Source organism: Balaenoptera physalus (genome assembly GCF_965194825.1).
Source record: "Balaenoptera physalus genome assembly, chromosome: 1".
NCBI lineage: Eukaryota > Metazoa > Chordata > Mammalia > Artiodactyla > Balaenopteridae > Balaenoptera > Balaenoptera physalus.
Window position 1 is genome coordinate 173,089,947 of NC_138882.1, and position 13,128 is coordinate 173,103,074.

Below are 13,128 nucleotides of genomic sequence, written 5' to 3' on the forward strand. Positions count from 1 at the left end.
CAGGGCTGGGGAACAGACAGGGGGAGCTCTCAAAACAGAAGAAGAGCTGCAAGAATTGCAGTCTTGGTACCTCCAAGGATTCTTTCTCCACCATCTTTCATCTCTCTTGTCTCTGCTTCATTCAGCAAAGTGGTCTCACCTGCTCTCATCAGACCCATGAGGACAAGAAATGTGGCCCCAAGCAGCTGTTTTCAGTTCCAGGATCCCCAAAACAAGAGCTTCTCCCACTAGCTCCAGCAGAAAGTTTCAGGGAAGGCTCTGATTGGCCCATCTCTGAACCAGTCAATGGGGCCCAGAACACAATACTCTGATTGGCCAAGCCTGGGTCACACAACCAACCCTGGGCCGGGTGAAGTACAGTTAAGGAATTAAGGATTCTCAGAATCACACGGGTTGATGGAAGTTCTCACAGAGTGAAAGAGGTGTTATTGCCAGAAAGGGGTGGGGGGGGCTGTAAAAAGTTAAACATTCTACTCACCCCTCACACACTTGCACTCTCAGAGTCTGTTCCATCTGGTTAATTCCTCCTCAGCCTTTAAGACTCAGCCCTGCCTTCCCCTCTGCCAGGAACCCTAGCTACCTTCAGACGCTCTCAGAAGCCCCTCTTCTGTGTCCCTGCAGCTATCACAGCCCCGCCAGCTGGTGCAAATGCATCTCCCCTACTAGCCAAGACTCCTGGAGGGCAGGGCCCTACATAGCCACCCTGGCGTGGCAGAGGTTTCAGAGGCAGCTGTTGGTGGAACAATTTGTTGAACTCCTCCTGACCTTCCCTAGGACTCACTGGTAGAGTAGACTGAAATCCTTCAAATAACTGCTCAGGCTGGGTCAGTCAATCCAAAGCCCAGTCAGTACCAGGAAGGAGAGGGAGGCAGAGTGCATAGGGCTGGCCCTGCAGGTGACCCACAGGGCTGTTCTGATCACTCTGCCCAAATGGCTACATGGCCAAGAGTTCTGTGTCATCAGGAGCTGGCCAAGAACTTGGCTGCATACAGCAAACTACTGGGCAAAGAAGAGATCCCTCCTCTCTTGCCTAGTGCTGGCTGCTTTTGCACAAACAGCCACCCAGGACCTGCAACGCACATCTTCCTCAGCCTCCTGGGAACTCAGACAAGAGCTAGCCTGGCAAACCCTTCAACCCAGCAATTCTACATCTAGGTATCAATACCAGAGACAAACTTCCGCATGCACACAGTAAGGCATGAACAAGGAGGTTTGTTGCAGTCATTTTTATAGAAAGAAAAATAGAAACAACCTAAATATCCATAAGGGAATGATTTAGGAAGGAAGAGAGGGAGGGAGGACATCCAAGCAATTGAACATGACCCACGCCTTGTGAAAGAGGAGGTAGCTCAGTATGTACTGACATGGAAAATGTCATTTATTTTAAATGCCAAAAAGCCAGATAACAAAGCTATACATATAGTATGGTACCTTTAATGCTTTTAAAAACGCACAGAGCAAACATGCATAGCTCAGAGTACATTTTTATGTACAGAGATGCATATTCAAAGGGTCTGTAAGGATTGCATACCACACTGATAACAGTATCTATGGGGAAGAGATTGAAAAAACTGGAGGTGATTATAGAGGAGGATAGAACAGAGGCACTTTTCCTTTATCTGAGGTCTTGAATACGAAACAATGAGAATGTCTGTGCACAGCACTTTTGTAATTAAAAATAATTTTAAGTGAATGGGGGAAATGGCAGGATAAGCTTATTGCAACATTGTTATAATAGCAGATATCAAACAACCTAAATACTCATTTATAGGGAACTAACTGAATAAATGCTGGTGCCTATGGCAACAGAACACCAGGCAGCTGGGAAAGAATGGAGCAGGTCCATGTGGGGAGATGTTCGCAAATGGAAAAGCAACTTGAAAACCGTGTGTATTGTGATGATCCCATCTTTGTTAAAGAAAGAAAACTTAGAATATACATAAAAATGCATGCCATATTATAAAGAGTGGAGCTCTGGAATTGTACAGACCTAGGTTGAAATCTCTGCAGAGTTACTAACAGAGTGGCTTGGGTGACTCACTCCACATCTCTGAACGTCAGCTTGGCCAGCTTGTTCATGGAGGATTGATTGAGATAATGTATCCAAAATGTTTGTCACAGCAAAGACAGGAGAGCAAATATATGATTTTTGTTGTTGTTGTCATTTGCAGTGTTTCATCTAGAAAGTGGATTTGGGGTGGAGGGAATATGGTGCTTTTATTGCTTTAAAAAGAATTTTATTGAGATATAATTGAAATGCAATAAACCGAACATATTTAAAGTGTAAAACTGGCATGAAACCATCACCATAATCAAGATAATGAACATATCATATCCATCACCTCCAATAGTTTCTTCATGCCGCTTTGTAATCCATCCTTCGTGGTCCCCAGCCCCAAGCAAGCACTGATTTGCTTTCTGACCCTATAGATTCGTTTTCATTTCCTAGAATTTTTTTTTAACATCTTTATTGGAGTATAATTGCTTTACAATTGTGTGTTAGTTTCTGCTTTATAACAAAGTGAATCAGTTATACATATACATATGTTCCCATATCTCTTCCCTCTTGCATCTCCCTCCCTCCCACCCTCCTTATCCCACCCCTCTAGGTGGTCACAAAGCACCGAGCTGATCTCCCTGTGCTATGCGGCTGCTTCCCACTAGCTATCTATTTTACGTTTGGTAGTGTATATATATGTCCATGCCACTCTCTCACTTTGTCACAGCTTACCCTTGCCCCTCCCCATATCCTCAAGTCCATTCTCTAGTAGGTCTGTGTCTTTATTCTGGTCTTACCACTAGATTCTTCATGACCCTTTTTTTTTTTTTCCCTTAGATTCCATATATATGTGTTAGCATACTTATTTGTTTTTCTCTTTCTGACTTACTTCACTCTGTATGACAGACTCTAACTCCATCCACCTCACTACAAATAACTCAATTTCGTTTCTTTTTATGGCTGAGTAATATTCCATTGTATATATGTGCCACATCTTCTTTATCCATTCATCCGATGATGGACACTTAGGTTGCTTCCATGTCTTGGCTATTGTAAATAGAGCTGCAATGAACACTTTGGTACATGACTCTTTTTGAATTATGGTTTTCTCAGGGTATATGCCCAGTAGTGGGATTGATGAATTCACACAATATGTGTGCTTTTTTATCTACTCCTCCCACTCAGCATAATTATGTGGTGATTTAGCCATGTTGATAAATGTATCAAGAGTTCATTCCTTTTTACTGCTGAGTAGTATTACATTGTCAGATTTCTATAAATCTTTTGTTAGATTCATCCCTAAGTATTTCATATTTTTATGCCATTGTAAATAGGAGATATGAATTTAAGTTTCTGATTGTTCATTGCTATCGAAATGATTTTTTTAAATTTGTTAATGTGGTGAATTACATTTATATACATATAACCCTATGTCTACTACATATATTATTATTATTACTATATATATTATAGTAGACATAGGGTTGTTCAAGTTATCTATTTCTTCTTGACAGAGTTTTGGTATTCTGCATCTTTAAAGGAATTGGCTCATTCCATCTAACAAATTTATGTTCATAGTTATTCACAGTATTTCCTTATTATACTTATAATGTCTATAGGCTCAATACTCCTGATATTGATGATTTGCATTCTCTCTCTCCTTCTCTGGCTTAACTAGAAATTTACCAATTTTATTTATCTTTTCCAAGAACTAGCTTTTGGTTTCATTAATCCTCTCAATTACCTGTTTTCTATTTCATTGATTTATCCTTCAATTTTTATTATTTTCTTCCTTCTGCTTGCTTTAGATTTAATTTATTCTTCTTTCTCTAATTTCTTAAGGTTATTTTTAAAACATTCTTCTTTTCTAATATATGTATTCAGTGCTATAAATTTCCCTCCTAAGCATTGCTTTAGCTGCATCCCACAAATTTTGATATGATGTATTTTCATTCTCATTTAGTTCAAAATAAATTTTAATTTTCCTTAAGACTTCTGCCCCTTTGATCCATGGGTTATTTAGAAGTATGTTGCTTAATTTCCAAATATTTGGAGATTTTCTAAAAATCTTTCTGTTATTGATTTCTACTTTAATTCCATTTTAGCCAGAGAACATACTTTGTATAATTTATAATCTTTTGAATTACTTAAGGTTTGTTTTTTGGCCCTAGACACAGTCTATTTTGGTGAATGTTGCACTATAATTGAGAAGAACATGTTTTCTGCCCTTGTTGGGTGGAATATTCTATAAATGTCAATTTGTTAAGTTAGTCAATAGCATTGTTCAAATCTTCTATATGTTTACTGGTCTGTGTCAATTATGGATCAGTTTCACTGGACTTTTTCTCCTCCTTATGGGACCTATTTTCCTGCTTGCTTACAAGCCATGTAATTTTTGATTGGGTGCCCGACATTGTGAGTTGTGTCTTCTTGGGTGTTGGACATTTTTGTATTCTTATACATAATTTTGTGCTTTGTTCTGGGATACAGCTAAGTTACTTTGAAACAGTTTGATCCTTTCAGACGTTGTTCAACCTCTGTTAGACAGTCCCAGAGGAGTGTTCAATCCAGGGATAGCTATTCCCCATTCTACTCAGTGTCATGTCAGTCATAAGGTTTCCCAATTTGGCTGGTGGGAGCAGATGGTCTTCCTAGCCCTGTGTGAGTATGTGGCACTGTTATCTGGGTGATCTTTTCCCCCAAGCCCCAGGCAGATTCCTCACATTTTTGTCCTGATTAGAACTTAGTTGAAAATTCAAGAGACCCCTTTGCAGATCTCTAAAGATCTCTGTATTGATCTCTGTGATCAATATCTCTTTCCTTTCCAGTACTCTGTCTTGTGAACCCTCGCCACGTTAGTCTCCCCAAACCCTCGGCTCCATCTCCTCACATCAGGGAGTCCACTGTGCTCTGTCTGGGTTCCCCTGCCCTGCACTACATCCAGCTGAAAACTCTCTCAAGGGAGTAAGCTAGTGCTATCATAGGGCTCACCTTGGTTGTTTCCTGCCTCTCAGAGATTACTATTCTTCCTTTCCTGACATCTAGCATCTTGCAAATGACTGTTTTATATATTTTGTCCATTTTTTGGTTCCTCTAGGTGGCAGGAAAAAAATCCAATCCCTGTTATTCCATCTCGACCAGAAGCAAAGTCCCTCTCTTTTACTTTTACACTGTGTGAATGTTTACAGTATGCGTGTATTATCTTCTAAATTAAAAAAGAAAAAAATACTAATTAATATTAAGATGAGGTGAGGGATTAACCCCAACCCAGCAGTTGCCTGTGATATGTCCCTTCTGCTGGGCTTTATATCCTTGCATCACCCTGAAATGGGGATCCTGGGGCCAGCGTGCCCGCCATTGCTGGCTCCAGCTTCTAGCAAATGTGCCTGCCCATCTCCACTCTCATCTCAAGAAAATTGCTTTCAGTTCTACAAAAGTGATTGTGGGAAAGTGCACATGAAATGAGCCAGGTCCTTAAAGCATAGTGAGACAGGCTAAGATCGTCCCTCCCTGGAAGAGCTGGGATGTGGGTGACAAGTGTTCTCATACTGCTCACACATGCTCTGTGATTTAACATAGGTTTGAAATTTCTCCAGCTCCCTGTAGCCAGGGCTCCAACCACATGAAATTGTGCAGATAAAAACTTAAGCAAAGGGCACTGAGACCTTGGCTCCCTGACATTTTGCCGCTGGCTCTGCCAGAGCCCAGCTAACACATTAAACTGCTGGAGTCAATAATAAGATGCTGCAGGCACTGAAATAAAGGGGAGAAGAGGGAGAAAGATTGGGAGCAGTGCAAAATGGATTCTTCTTTGAGAGTCACATGGTTCTGTTGCTGTTGCTCTTGGCATGAAGGGGCATCAAGTAAGTCCTGCGAGGCTCCATCCAATTGTGGAGAAGGGACTCCAGGCAACTGGCAGCATGGACAGGGCATTGGCTCCGCAGAAACGCTCTGTGGGTCTTTGACCTGCAGGGCACAGGTCACTTCTGTAAAGGAGGAAACATCAGTTAGCTCAGCTGTGTGGTGAAAGCTAAGGAGCTCCAGGCCCATGCATTGAGCACCTACTGTGTGCCCGGCCAGTGCAGCCCCCAGGGATGCAGCAGTGACAAGACAGGCAAGTCCTCTGCCCATGGACACCATCAGGATAAACAACAGCTACTACTAAAATAATAATAACATTATCGTTCCTTGGTTGCCTACTACGTGCCCAGCTCCACATGCATTGTTTTTTTCATTTAACCCTCAAAACACCCTCTGAAGTAGAATTTTACAGAAAAGAAAGCTGAAGTTCAGAGCAGTTGAGACATACCCACTATGACGCACTTTGTCAAAGGAGCTTCCAGGTTTGAACCCAGATCTCCTCTGTCCCCAGAGCCCACGCCCAACCACTGCAGAGGCGGCATCTCTCATTCTCTAGAACTTCTCTGGGGGCCTGGGGACCTGAGTGCCAGTCCCGGTTAGGTGCTGTGTGGCACTGGGTGAGCCGTGAAACCTTGTATGTTTGGCCAAGTCACCCCTGCCCTGGGAACACACTGGGTGATTTCAGCCCCCACATCACGCACCTTTCCTCTGATTCCTGAGCTAATAGGTCTGGCATGGAGGCCTGGAGTCTCTTGGGCATGTCCAAGGAGGACCATAGGTGAGGGAGGGCCTGACAGGGGGCAGCAGTGATGCTAGAGGGGTTCCCCTGGGCTGACACTGACAGGCACTGACCGCTGACCTGAGAGACTAAACTCTGAGCGGGTGAGGTAAGGGTGAGGGAGGAAACTGAGGGAACGAGCTCCCAGGTTGGGGCTTTAGGCCTCAGTGTCCTCATCTGTAAAATGGGGATAATAAATTCAAACTGGGGAGGGATATGATAATGTGGGAAGAAAACACGGAGCACCAGGCAACAAGAGAATAACAGCTAATCACATACAAAGCAACCCCCATTTCCTCTGTATTATCAGCTGATTTTTCAGCAGAAATTTTACAGGCCAGAAGGGAGTGACAGGATGAAGTGCTGAAAGGAAAAAACTTACAACCTGGAATATTCTACCTGGCGAGGTTATTATTCAGAATTGAAGGAGAAAATTTCCCAGACAAGCAAAAGGTAAAGGAGTTCATCATTAATAAACCTATGCAAGAAATGTTAAAGGGTTTTCTTTAAGTGGAAAAGAAAAGGTCACAGCTAGAAACAAGAAAATATATAAAAAGAACACAAAGCCCCATCCTCTGCATGAAGCAGATGCTTGGAAAATGTTAGGCTCTCTTTGCTATGCTCACAGCTCCTCCCTGCAAAGATAAAGCCACTTGGAACCATTTGGAATTTTTTCATGCAAGGCATAGAAAACCTAATCTGAGCTTACTTAAGAAAAAAAGGAATTTATTGGACGCAGTAACTGAAAAATGCACAGGGAGTTCTAGTTTCAAACTTGGCTTCATCCAGGGGGTCCACATTATCTCCCCAGGACCCGGTTTCCCTCTCTTCCATCCTGCTCTTCCAGTTCCTCTGGTCGGGCTGCATCCTAAGACACACCCTCCGCTGACGGAGACAAGGTGGCTGCAGCAACAACACATCTGTCCTGGGAGTCAAAAGAGTTTCTCCCTGGTAGACTCAGCTCAAGTCCTAGGGGTCGCATTGATTTCCTCCCGCATCTTTACGATTTCCTTTCTTCAGCCTCCTTTGAGTTTACTTTGTTATTCTTTTTCTAGTTTCTTAAGGTACGAGCTTCAGTCACTGATTTTAGATCTTTCTGCTTTTGCATAGGTTTTTATTGCTATACATTTTCCTCTATGTACTGCTTTAGGGGCCTCCCACAAATTTTAATATGATGTGCTTTCATCTACATTCAGTGCAAAATACTTTCTAATTTCACTTTGATTTTTTTCATTGACCCATGGGTTATTTAGAAATGTGCAAACTCATAGACACAGAGGACAGATTGGTGGTTACCAGAGCCCAGGGATGGAGGTGGGGGAGTGAAACAAGTGAAGGGGGTCAAAAGGTACAAACTTCCAGTTATAAAATAAATAATTCATGGGGATGTAATGTACAGTATGGTGAATACAGTTAATAATACTGTATTGCGGGCCTTCCCTGGCAGTCCAGCAGTTAGGACTTTGCCTTCCAATGCAGGGGGTGCAGGTTCAATCCCTGGTTGGGGAGCTAAGATCCCACATGCCTCACGGCCAAAAAACCAAAACATAAAGCAGAAGCAATATTATAACAAATTCAATAAAAACTTTAAAAATGGTCCACACCAAAAAAAAAATCTTAAATACTGTGTTGCATATTGAAAGTTGCTAAGAAAGTAGATCTTAAGAGTTCTCATCACAGGAAAAAAATTCTGTAACTATGATGATGACAGAAGTTAACTAGACCTACTGTGGTGCCTATCATTTTGACCTATCATTTTGTCATATATACAACTATCAAATCATTATGCTGTACACCTAAAACTAATACAATGTTGTATGTCAATCACACATCAACTTTTTAAAAAGAAATATGTTTTTAGTGTCCAAATATTTGGTGGGTTTTCCAGGGAACTTTCTGATTTTAGTTTCTAATTTAGTTCCATTGTGGTCAGAACATATTTTGCATAACTTAAATCTTTTTAAATTCATTGAGACTGTTTTATGGCCCAGAATAAGATATGTTTTGGTAAATATTCAATGTGCACTTGAAAATAATGTATATTCTGCTGTTGTTGAATTGACTGTTTTACAAACATCAATTAGGTAAAGTTAGTTAATAGCATCATTCAAGTCTTTTATAGCTTTACAAAATTCCTACTTGTTTTATCAATTATTAAGAGAGTGATATCAAAATCTCTGACTGTAATTGTGGATTTGCCTATTCCTCCTTGCAGTTCTTTTAGTTTTTGCTTCATGTATTTTGAAACTCTATTATTAGGGACATAAAAGCTTAGGATTCTTAAGTTTTCTTGGTGAATTGACCACTTTATCATCATGAAAGGTTCTTCTTTACGCCTGGTATAGTCTATGCTCTGATATCTACTTTTTTTTTTTTTTAATAAATTTATTTATTTTATTTATTTATTTTTGGCTGCACTGGGTCTTCACTGCTGCTTGCGGGCTTTCTCTAGTTGAAGCAAGCAGGGGCTACTCTTCGTTGTGGTGCACGGGCTTCTCATTGCGGTGGCCTCTCCCGTTGCAGAGCACGGGCTATAGGCACGCGGTCTCCGCAGTTGTGGCACACGGGCCCAGCAGTTGTAGCTCGCAGGCTCCAGAGCGCAGGCTTAGCAGCTGGGGCGCACGGGCCCAGCTGCTCCACGGCACATGGGATCTTCCCAGAACAGGGCTCGAACCCACGTCCCCCGCATTGGCAGGCGGGCTCTCAATCACTGCGCCACCAGGGAAGCCCTCTACTTTTTGTAATGATACTGTGGCCACTGCAGATTTATTTTGATTAGTGTTAGCATGGCATGTATTTTCCAATCCCTTTTACTTTTAAGCTATCAGTTTCTTGATATTTAAAGTGTACTTCTTGACCCCCTCAGCCTTACTCCAGGGACTTCCGCTGTAAAGTGCCTGGCATTGCTGGAGGGTACATGAACGAGCACGCATCCTTCCCTAGGGACACTGCTGTCCTGTGGGGCCTACACGTGGAGCTGACAGCACAGGTCGGGTGGGGTCTGACGGTTTCCTTTTTGTACGTGCTGACTGGCGATACTCAAACAGGGTAGAGACATTAGCAATCAGTAAGCGAGAGATGCCGCACATGCCAGAAAGAACCAGAATAAAATGCTAAACTCCAGCATAACTGGAACACAGGCCACGTGTCAAAGGAAACACAAACCGAACAGTTTTGTTATGGAATAATTTCTAACTGATAAGTATCAGAACATGTCAGAGGTTTCCTGTCGTTTTTCAGGAATGCTAACTCAGGGGTAAAAATAAATAAATAAATAAATAAATAAATAAATAAATAAATAAATAAATAAATAAATAAGTGTACTTCTTGGGACATCCCTGGTGGCCCAGTGGTAAAGAATCTGCCTTCCAATGCAGGGAACATGGGTTCAATCCCTGGCAGGGAACTAAGATCCCACTTGCCACGGGGCAACTAAGCCCACACGCCACAACTACTGAGCTTGTGCGCCTCAACGAGAGAGCCTGTGTGCCCACAAACTACAGAGCCTACGTGCTCTGGAGCCCACGTGCCACAACTACAGAGCTCACTCGCCCTAGAGCTCACATGCCGCAAGTAGAGAGAGAAAACCCACACGCCACGACTAGAGAGAAGCCTGAGGACCACAACGAAAACCCAACACAGCCAAAAAAATAAAGTAAATAAATAAATAAGTGCACTTCTTGTAGGTAGCCTACGGTTGAATCATGCTTGTTTATCCAATATGACAATCTCTACCTTTTGATCAAGGTGATTAGACCATTTACATTTAATGTGATTATTGATATAGTTAGGTTTAAGTCTCTTATTATGCTGTTTGTTTTCTATTTTTTCCAGCTGTTCTTTGTTCCCTCTTGTCTCTTTTTCTGCCTTCTTTTGGATTGAGTTTTTTTGTGATTCCATTTTATCTTACTTCTTGATGTATTAGATCCATCTCCTCGTCATGCTAGTGGTTTGCTTCAGGGTTTATAGTATACATATTCAACTTAGTATACATATTCAACTTATCAGTCTGTCTTCAAGTGATGTCACACTACATCATGTATAGTATGAGAAACTTAAAACAATGTACTTTCTTTTCTCCCTTTCTGGCCTCTGTGCTATTTTTTCTCATACATTTTACCCTATGTGTGTTATGCAGCCTACAAAACATTGTCATTACTTTTGCTTTAGAACCAGTCAATTATCTTTTAAAGAGATTTAAATAATACGAAAAAATTCTTTTATTATTTACCCATGTATTTACCATTTCCAGAGATCATCATTCTTTGTGTGGATCCCGATTTCCATCTGGTATGATTTTCCTTCTGCCTGAAGGACTCCCTTTAACATTTCTCATAGTGTAGGTCTGCTGGTGACAAGTTTTTCCAGAACCTGGTCCTCAGGTCTTTTGCACTCAGAAGCCCAACACCACAATTTCCTAAGGTTAACACTCTCCAAAAATTTAAAGTGAACCAACATTTCCTGTCAGTCTGAAGTAGGGGCATGGAGAGCTGGATATAAACACTACAGGACCACTAAATTTCATTCATACAAGTTCCTCTTTACGATTAATTCAGTAGGGGACCCTTCGAGCTGATGCTTGGGGAGTGGGAACGATGCATGTTGAGAATCTACTATGTGCCAGGCACTGTGCTAAGCATGACACACACCTTGTCGGCTTGTGAAGAGGATGAGATGAGCCCAGCACCTGGTACATATCACCCCTCAGCAAAAGGTAGCCGTTAGGATGACCTTCCTCAATAATTGTAACAATGTCATGGGACAGCCATTTTGATCCTTGAGTGACAGATGAGAAAGCCAGGCTCAGAGAACTGAACCAGTGAGGGAACTGGGATTCAAACCCAAATCTGCGTGACTCCAAAGCCTGGGCTCTATACCACCTGCTCTGTCCTCCAGGGCCAGGAGTTGGCAGGGACAGGGCAGGACTGACCTTCAGGCAATTGAGCCCATGACCAGAGGAAACACGGGAAAAAAATGTCCAGGAAATGGGGCTGCACGGAGCCAGACCCTGCACAGGAATCAATCTGAAGGGTCCAGGCAGGGGTAAAAAGAGGCCCTGGCAACAGCAGGGGGGCAGAGGGAGCACTCAGAGCAGGGTCTGGGGCTATTTGCCCAGAAACCCAAAGCACCCCACCTACCCAGATTTGTACCCGGGACACGGAGAGCTTGACAGCACTTTTAACAAATCAGTATGTTTTTGCCTCAGCCGAGCAGCACGGCAAGTACAATGTGTGCAGGCATCAGAGGCATAAAAACTAAACTCTGATTCTGCAGGTTTTATTGGTCTCACCCATGGTTGCCCACGGCCACCCCCCAACTCAGGAATCACCCAGGGCCTGGCTGTGTGCTCTCAAAGCCCTGTGCTCCAATCCCCAAAACAATTAACATCTGTTTTCTCTTTATGCCTTTTTGTTTCTTTTTTTCTCTTTTTCTCTCCTTTTTTCTCTCCCTCCTCCTCCTCCCTTGTTGCCTGCCATGTCTGAGCACAGGGAAATGCCATCTCAGAAGTGTCACCTTCCTTTAATCATGACCTAATTCCTTATCACAGAGCTCAGAGATGAAGGTTTCCAGGAAGACAAAAATAAGGCACTAGCGGTGATTAACATTTCCCTGTTCTCTGGAAGAGATTTATTCCAGGGTGCAGGTTTCTTTTTAAAGAGCTTTAGCATGGGAGACGCTGGGAGGCCAGCCCATAGATTAGTGGATACCCCATCAAGCAAAGCAAGAATTCAAAGGAAAGGAAGGTTGCCAAGCTGAGGCACCAGAGGGTGAGCCTTTAGGAAGAATTAGGGAAACTCCACGGCGGGGGCTGGAGCCAGTCTGCCGCACCTCCAACACACCAGGGCAGCTGGATATTACAGGTGCAGGGGTCAGGAGGAAGGAGGGAACAAGGGCATCTAGATCACTTCTGCCAAGTGTGCAAGACTGTTTCCAGTTGTAAACCCCTCCTAATTTTCTTTCCCTGCCACCTCCCATCACACTGTGTGAGTTAAAATGGTCTCCATCCCAGAAGGTGATGAGAGAAGATCCCCATGGCCAGAGTGGAGGGCACATTGGGGAGAATCAGTAAATGAGGCCAAAACAGGCAGACCCAGGAGAAGCTGTTCCAGTCCTGGGGAGAAAGGATGCGGCGGGGGGTGGGGGAGGGGTGGGGGGATGGAGAGAAGACAGATCCCGCCAGGAGGCAGCAGATGGGGTCAGTGAGACTTGGTGACTGTGGCCATGTGGAAGAGCACTTATGAGAAATGGGTATGAAGACACCCCTACTAAGTGGCAGGACCACATCAAAACCCGGACTGTGCTCAAAAGATGATGTTTCTGAAGGGGATATGACGGTCAGAGGCGGAGGGGGTGGGAGCAGGGGAGCAGGGGTGTCTGCATTTTCTGTTCCTCCCTTTTTCTCCTGCACGTTTCAGGCCAGGTCCTCTTCCCCATCCCCCCCTCATGGTTCACCCTGTCTCCTAAGAGCTGACCTGCAGTCCAGGGCCCG